Raw genomic sequence first — 6,925 nt, forward strand, 5'->3', positions numbered from 1 at the left:
CAGAGTGATTAAATTATAAAGTCTTTTCTCTCATGAATCTGCCTTTTTATGTGTTCATTTTTCAGCAAAACTTCCAAGGGCAAAGGTGTAGAACAAAAACAAAATTCTAAAGCCCCCCAACCATCTGAATAGACTTTCTCTTCAGTCAGGTCTCTTAAAATGTAACCTGAAAGACTGGCTCAGACCATTAAGGGAAGTGGGGGTTGAACATGCCTCATTATTCCTCTCCTGCATTAACATCAACACAGCTTTTAAGTCTGATAAGAAACATTTTACAACCTATTCTCTCTGAAGCCTGCTAGCTAAAAATTTCATCCCATAGTACAACTTTGGTCTTCACAACCTGTTACCACAACCTAGTGCTCCTGTCTATTAATCCCAAATCTTTATAAAAACTGAACCAATTGTCATCACCTCCACCTCCCTCTTCCGCTGCTTCCAGTTGTCCCGCCTTTCTGGACCAAACCAATGTACATTTCTTAAATATATTTGATTGATGTCCCATGCCTCCTTAAAATGTATAAAGCCAAGGTGCATCCCAACCACCTTGAGCACATGTTCTCAGGACCTCTTGAGGGATGTGTCATGGCCCATGGTCACTCATATTTGGCTCGGAATAAATCTCTTCAAATGTTTTACAGAGTTTGACTCTTCTTGTCATGACACAGAAGACTGCTTCACTGAAGCCTGCTCTGGAAGTGAGTGGGGGTTTTGCGAGGATGACTTTCCCTGGATAGCCCCAGAAGCAGCTAGTAATAATACACTTAAAGGTAGCTAAAATGCATTGAACACTTGTTTTGTGCCAGACCTATGTCAATATTTGCTTTGTGCCAGGCTTATGCCAGTACTTCCCATTTCTTAATACAGTCTTTGTAAATAAAAATTCTGGAGTTTAAAATATAATAACTGAAAAACAGAAATTAAATAAAAATATATAATAACTGAAATAAAAATTTAGTAAGGCTAGGGATGGTGGCTCACTCACACCCGTAATCCTGTTACCGGAAAGGGGTCCAGATCCAGACCCCAAGAGAGGGTTCTTGGATCTCACATAAGAAAGAATTCAGGAGAGTCTGTAAAGAGAAGGCAAGTTTATTAAGAAAGTAGAGGAATAAAAGAACGGCTACACCATAGGCAGAGCAGCTCTGAGGGCTAATGGTTCCCCATTTTTATGGTTATTTCTTAATTATGTGCTAAACAAGGGGTGGATAATTCACTATTTTTTGGACCATATAGAGTAACTTCCTGACATTGCCATGGCATTCATAAACTGTTATGGTGCTGGTATGAGTATAGCAGTGAGGATGACCAGAGGTCACTCTCATCGCCCTCTTGGATTTGATGGGGTTTAGCCAGCTTCTTTACCTTTTTTTTTTTTTGCCCAGGCTGGAGTGCAGTGGCACAATGTCGGCTCACTGCAACCTCCACTTTCCAAGTTCAAGTGATTCTCGTGCCTCAGCCTCCCAAGTAGCTGGGATTACAGGCATTTGCCACCACACCCAGCTAATTTTTTGTATTTTTAGTAGAGACCGGGTTTCGCCATGTTGCCTAGGCTGATCTCCAACTCCTGGGCTCAAGCCATCCAGCCACTTCAGCCTCCCAAAGTGCTGGGCTTATAGGCGTGAGCCACCCCACCTGGTCTAGCTGGCTTCTTCACTGCAACCTGTTTTATAAGCAAGGTCTTTTTTGTTTGTTTGTTTGTTTGTTTTATCAGTCAATGAAAACTTTTTTTTTTATTATACTTTAAGTTCTAGGGTACATGTGCACAATGTGCAGGTTTGTTACGTATGTATACATGCACCATGTTGGTGTGCTGCATCCATTAACTCGTCATTTACATTAGGTATATCTCCTAATGCTATCCCTGCCCCCTCCCCCTACCCCACAACAGGCCCTAGTGTGTGATGTTCCCCTTCCTGTGTCCAAGTGTTCTCATTGTTCAATTCCCACCTATGAGTGAGAACATGTGGCGTTTGGTTTTTTGTCCTTGCGATAGTCTGCTGAGAATGATGGTTTCCAGCCTCATCCATGTCCCTACAAAGGACATGAACTCATCCTTTTTTATGGCTGCATAATATTCCATGGTGTATATATGCCACATTTTCTTAATCCAGTCTATCATTGATGGACATTTGGGTTGGTTCCAAGTCTTTGCTATTGTGAATAGTGCCACAATAAACATACATGTGCATGTGTCTTTATAGCAGCATGATTTATAATTCTTTGGGTATATACCCAGTAATGAGATGGCTGGGTCAAATGGTATTTCTAGTTCTAGATCCTTGAGGATTCCCCACACTGTCTTCCACAATGGTTGAACTAGTTTACAGTCCCACCAACAGTGTAAAAGTGTTCCTATTTCTCCACATTCTCTCTAGCACCTGCTGTTTCCAGACTTTTTAATGATCGCCATTCTAACTGGTGTGAGATGGTATCTCATTGTGGTTTTGATTTGCATTTCTCTGATGGCCAGTGATGATGAGTATTTTTATCATGTGTCTATTGGCTGCATAAATGTCTTCTTTTGAGAAGTGTCTGTTCATATCCTTCACCCACTTTTTGATGGGTTGTTTTTTTCTTGTAAATTTGTTTGAGTTCTACGTAGATTCTGGATATTAGCCTTTTGTCAGATGAGTAGACTGTAAAAATTTTCTCCCATTCTGTAGGTTGCCTGTTCACTCTGATGGTAGTTTCTTTTGCTGTGCAGAAGCTCTTTAGTTTAATTAGGTCCCATTTGTCAATTTTGGCTTTTGTTGCCATTGCTTTTGGTGTTTTAGACATGAAGTCCTTGACCATGCCTATGTCCTGAATGGTATTACCTAGGTTTTCTTCTAGGGTCTTTATGGTTTTAGGTCTAACATTTAAGTCTTTAATCCATCTTGAATTAATTTTTGTATCAGGTGCAAGGAAGGGATCCAGTTTCAGCTTTCTACGTATAGCTAGCCAGTTTTCCCAGCACCATTTCTTAAATCGAGAATCCTTTTCCCATTCTTGTTTTTGTCAGGTTTGTTAAAGATCAGATGGTTGTAGATGTGTGGTATCATTTCTGAGGGCTCTGTTCTCTTCGTTTGGTCTATATCTCTGTTTTGGTACCAGTACCATGCGTTTTGGTTACTGTAGCCTTGTAGTATAGTTTGAAGTCAGGTAGCATGATGCCTCCAGCTTTGTTCTTTTGGCTTAGGATTGTCTTGGCACTGCAGGCTCTTTTTTGGTTCCATATGAACTTTAAAGTAGTTTTTTCCAATTCTGTGAAGCAAGTCACTGGTAGCTTGATGGGGGTGGCATTGAATCTATAAATTACCTTGGGCAGTATGGCCATTTTCAGGATATTGATTCTTCCTATCCATGAGCATGGAATGTTCTTCCATTCGTTTGTGTCCTCTTTTGTTTCGTTGAGCAGTGGTCTGTAGTTCTCCTTGAAGAGGTCCTTCACATCCCTTGTAAGTTGGGTTCCTACGTATTTTATTCTCTTTGAAGCTATTGTGAACGGGAGTTCATTCATGATTTAGCTCTCTGTCTGTTATTGGTGTATAAGAATGCTTGTGATTTTTGTACATTGATTTTGTATCCCAAGACTTTGCTGAAGTTGCTTATCAGCTTAAGGAGATTTTGGGCTGAGAGGATGGGGTTTTCTAAATATACAATCATGTCATCTGCTAACAGGGACAATTTGACTTCCTCTTTTCCTAATTGAATACCCTTTATTTCTTTCTCCTGCCCAATTGCCCTGGCCAGAACTTCCAACACTATGTCGAATAGGAGTGGTGAGAGAGGGAATCCCTGTCTTGTGCCAGTTTTCAAAGGGAATGTTTCCAGTTTTTGCCCATTCAGTATGATATTGGCTGTAGGTTTGTCATAAATAGCTATTATTATTTTGAGATCTGTCTCATCAATACCTAATTTATTGAGAGTTTTTTGTATGAAGGGCTGTTGAATTTTCTCTAAGGTCTTTTCTGCATCTATTGAGATAATCATGTGGTTTTTGTCTTTGGTTCTGTTTATATACTAGATTACATTTATTGATTTGCTTATGTTGAACCAGCCTTGCATCCCAGGTATGAAGCCCACTTGATCATGGTGGATAAGCTTTTTGATGTGCTGCTGGATTCGGTTTGCCAGTATTTTATTGAGGATTTTTGCATCAATGTTCATCAGGGATATTGGTCTAAAATTCTCTTTTTTTGTTGTGTCTCTGCCAGGCTTTGGTATCAGGATGATGCTGGCCTCATAAAATGAGTTTTCCTATTGATTGGAATAGTTTCAGAAGGAATGGTACCATCTCCTCCTTGTACTTCTGGTAGAATTCAGCTGTGAATCCTTCTGGTCCTGAACTTTTTGGTTGGTAGGCTATTAATTTTTGCCTCAATTTCAGAGCCTGTTATTGGTCTATTCAGGGATTCAACTTCTTCCTGGTTTAGTCTTGGGAGGGTGTATGTGTCCAGAAATTTATCCATTTCTTCTAGATTTTCTAGTTTATTTGCGTAGACGTGTTGATAGTATTTTCTGATGGTAGTTTGTATTTCTGTGGGATTGGTGGTGATATCCCCTTTATCATTTTTTATTGCATCTATTTGATTCTTCTCTCTTTTTTTCTTTATTAGTCTTGCTAGCGGTCTATCAATTTTGTCGATCTTTTCAAAAAACCAGCTCCTGGATTCACTGATTTTTTGAAGGGTTTTTTGTGTCTCTATCTCCTTCAGTTCTGCTCTGATCTTGGTTATTTCTTGCCTTCTGCTAGCTTTTGAATGTGTTTGCTCTTGCTTCTCTAGTTCTTTTAATTGTGATGTTAAGGTGTCAATTTTAGATCTTTCCTGCTTTCTCTTGTGGGCATGTAGTGCTATAAATTTCCCTCTACACACTGCTTTAAATGTGTCCCAGAGATTCTGGTATGTTGTGTCTTTGTTCTCATTGGTTTCAAAGAACATCTTTATTTCTGCCTTCATTTCGTTATGTACCCAGTAGTCACTCAGGAGCAGGTTGTTCGGTTTCCATGTAGTTGAGTGGTTTTGATTGAGTTTCTGAATCCTGAGTTCTAGTTCGATTGCACTGTGGTCTGAGAGACAGTTTGTTATAATTTCTGTTCTTTTACATTTGCTGAAGAAAGTAAAGAAAGTAAAAAAGTAAAGTGAAAATGGGAAAATATTTTTTACTGTTTTGCTTAAAATGTTGCTGATTCTTCATTTTGCTTTTCAGAGTCAAGAAAACTTTTCTTTGAACTATTTAGGGCTTTTAACAATTGGATACTCCTGTGAATAAAATTTGAAGTAGATTTTTTTTTTCTCTCTACCTGATTTCTCCAGAATCTGGAGACTATTTATGAGTATTCTTAACTTATGGCAATAGATATTTGCATACATGCAATAAGAATCTGTTTTCTTTTGTAACAGGACACAGTTCACAATTGGTTATTTTACCAAGGCTTTGACTGGAATAGTATGCTTTCCTTTAAGGAATCAAACTTGACTAACAGAGCCAATAAAAGCCCTTTGGCAAAGCTGGCCTCATAACTTGTCTATATAGTCCCTATACAGAGTCCTTGACCTGTGGTAAATACAGAATGTCACTTTCTGACAGGCTCAGGAGCCCCAAATTATCTTGGGTCCTCAAGAAGAGAAACAGTTACTCAACTCATAAGTATTTGAGAGTACAAACCCATGGCTGGGCTCAGCTTAAAAAAGAAAAAAGTCTTATCTGAGATTCCTTCTATGGAACAAAATTCCATCAATCAATTTTAAAAGCCTATGCGAAAGATAATTATTCTTGCTGTATTTTATACAAATAATCAGGCCAAGTATACTAAAGCAAATCAGTCTTAGCATAGTTTGTCTTTAGCAAAAATGGGAGACTGGAGAGAGAAAAATTATGTTTCAAGAACTATGATATACCTGTTATTAGATTCTAGTCTCATCAGTTGTTTTTGAGTTTTTTCTGCAATTTAGATTGACTGCTTATTCCTGTGAACCAACCAGTGATCTCTGGCTGCTGCTCAGAATAAACAAGAGGGATGGGTAATGTAAAAATCTTGATGAATATTCCAATTCTGGGCACATACTGGAATCAACTAGCAATCTCATATTGGCTTGGTTCCAACAATTGTCCAATTCATGGAAAGCCTTCTTTAGTTTACTTGGGATAATTTTGTTTATTTTGCTTTATTTTTGTGGAATATATTTGCTGTTGTACTCTTTGTGTAAGTATCCAAGGTAAGATTACTCAATATTTTCTTAAATTGAATACTTATTAATCTTCCAGATATCACCTTTTGTTGAAACTCAGAGTTATGAATGTTCCTCACCATACCGACACTTCGTGACTGAGCTCCTCTCTACCCTGGACACAAGAGACCCTAATAAGTAGGCAGGAATATCATTGCCCCTATTTAGCCTGAAGAAGTTATAGAAGATGGATCTTCATCCCACTGCAATCCTTAGGATTAAGGGTTCCCTGGTAAAAGGGAGGGGGAAAATACATCAGAGTCATTTGAATCAGAGTAACTCCATCTTGAACAGGAGCTGGGTAAAATAAGACTGAGGCCTGCTGGGTTAGTTTAGGCATTCTAACCAGGAGTTTAGTCACAGGATGACATAGAAGGTTGCACAAGGTACCCGTCACAAAGACCTTGCTGATAAAATAGGTAATGGTAAAGAAGCCAGTCAAAGCCCACCAAAACCAACATGGCCACAAAAGTGACCTCTTGTCATCCTCACTGCTTATATGCACTAATTACACTGCATTAGCTTGCTACAAGACACTCCCACCAGTGCCATGACAGTTTGCAAATACCATGACAACATCTGGACATTACCTTATGTGGTCTAAAACGGGAAGTAACCCTTAGTTCTTGGAATTGTCCACCCCTTTCCCGAAAAACTCTTGAATAATCCATTAGTTTAGCATATAATCCAGAAAAAACTATACGTATGCT

The sequence above is a fragment of the Macaca fascicularis genome, chromosome 4, assembly GCF_037993035.2.
Source record: "Macaca fascicularis isolate 582-1 chromosome 4, T2T-MFA8v1.1".
In the NCBI taxonomy this organism is placed as follows: Eukaryota; Metazoa; Chordata; class Mammalia; order Primates; family Cercopithecidae; genus Macaca; species Macaca fascicularis.